Raw genomic sequence first — 2,108 nt, forward strand, 5'->3', positions numbered from 1 at the left:
ATAGCCCTCAAAGTTTAATATTTGATATTTTTACTAAATTTTCTACACTTTTTACAAGATAGGACATAAAAATCAGCCAAAAAGACCAATTTTCCATAATTTGGACCTATAACTTAAAAAAATGCATATTTTGAAGGATTTTTGTAGTGTATTCCTCTCATGGCAAAGTTAACAAGATCTTCAAGTAGTTTAAAGCTATTTCAAGAAACTTTTCATTTTGCCATGGCTTCATCTTAAGGCTAAAAACCACTAATTCCACTTCCCATAGGCTTCTATGCTAATTTCACAATATTCAATGGCTTCTCTGGACTTTACCTTAACTTTAACCTGCAGATGACTATATATCAGCATGATTCTAGATATGTCAGCTCACAATCCTCAGAATGGCATGTGGGGTTAGCAGACTTGCAGTGCAGTACTGGTCACCGGAAGTGAAGGGTCTATAAATAGCATGGGAAATCCCAGTGTTTTCACAAGATAGGGGTATATTTAAAAATCATTATGGAGATTAGGCTTCACATCACAAGAAGCAAAATGCACCTATAAAATGTACAGAAATGTTTTTCCTTTCAGAAACTCTTTAAATTTTTAAAATAAGATGAGAACTTTTTTCACAGCACTAAGAGGAACAGGGGTAATTTCTGCGTAGGACTATTTTTGCGTACGTTCCAAATGCTCATTGGTTGAATTGGTGGTCTGTAACCTAAAGTGTCACTTTTTGTCTTAGAAAAAATAAATAACTATACAGGTATCTTCCTACACACATACTGAATGCATTTGCAAAGTTTCAGTGAAATGTGACAAGCACTTTTTTAAATATTTGATTTTTAAATATAGGGTAACCAAGTTGTGCGAGCAAAAAAGTGAAAATATTCTACCATACTGAAATGCATTAAATATTTGCAAAGAACTTTTTCTGACTTTTCAAATAAAAAATATCAATCACAACTTGTTTTTTAACAATATTAATGAAGAAATAGTTTTAAAAGTAATCATTTTCTGAGAAATTGGTCTATTTTTAAAAATTTATTTCTGACATGCCTCCCCCTTTTTCTTGATCACATGTCAAAAATCCTAAATCTTTAAATTTTCACAAAAGGTGATATATTTGGCATTAAATTTGTAAATACAGTGTTTTCACATTAAAACATGACCAGTAAAGGGCACCTAAAGCAAAAAAAGGGCTCAATAATGGATTTTCCATGTTGCCATAGGGGAATGCTTATATGGCCTTAACCGCAGTAATGAAAGTGAGTTTTTCCTCATTTCTAACCTAATTTTTGCTCAAATCTACACAAAACTTGATTTCAAGTGCTTATTACTACCATATTTAGGTAAATATAGCCCTCAAAGTTTAATATTTGATATTTTTACTAAATTTTCTACACTTTTTACAAGATAGGACATAAAAATCAGCCAAAAAGACCAATTTTCCATAATTTGGACCTATAACTTAAAAAAATGCATATTTTGAAGGATTTTTGTAGTGTATTCCTCTCATGGCAAAGTTAACAAGATCTTCAAGTAGTTTAAAGCTATTTCAAGAAACTTTTCATTTTGCCATGGCTTCATCTTAAGGCTAAAAACCACTAATTCCACTTCCCATAGGCTTCTATGCTAATTTCACAATATTCAATGGCTTCTCTGGACTTTACCTTAACTTTAACCTGCAGATGACTATATATCAGCATGATTCTAGATATGTCAGCTCACAATCCTCAGAATGGCATGTGGGGTTAGCAGACTTGCAGTGCAGTACTGGTCACCGGAAGTGAAGGGTCTATAAATAGCATGGGAAATCCCAGTGTTTTCACAAGATAGGGGTATATTTAAAAATCATTATGGAGATTAGGCTTCACATCACAAGAAGCAAAATGCACCTATAAAATGTACAGAAATGTTTTTCCTTTCAGAAACTCTTTAAATTTTTAAAATAAGATGAGAACTTTTTTCACAGCACTAAGAGGAACAGGGGTAATTTCTGCGTAGGACTATTTTTGCGTACGTTCCAAATGCTCATTGGTTGAATTGGTGGTCTGTAACCTCTATGAATATTTTGTGACCTGTCGAACAAACTTTTATTTTTTGGCGCGCTTTTTTCCGAATGG

This window comes from Perna viridis, chromosome 12 (assembly GCF_037379345.1).
Source record: "Perna viridis isolate PV_CMFRI_1.1 ecotype Kerala chromosome 12, ASM3737934v1, whole genome shotgun sequence".
NCBI lineage: Eukaryota > Metazoa > Mollusca > Bivalvia > Mytilida > Mytilidae > Perna > Perna viridis.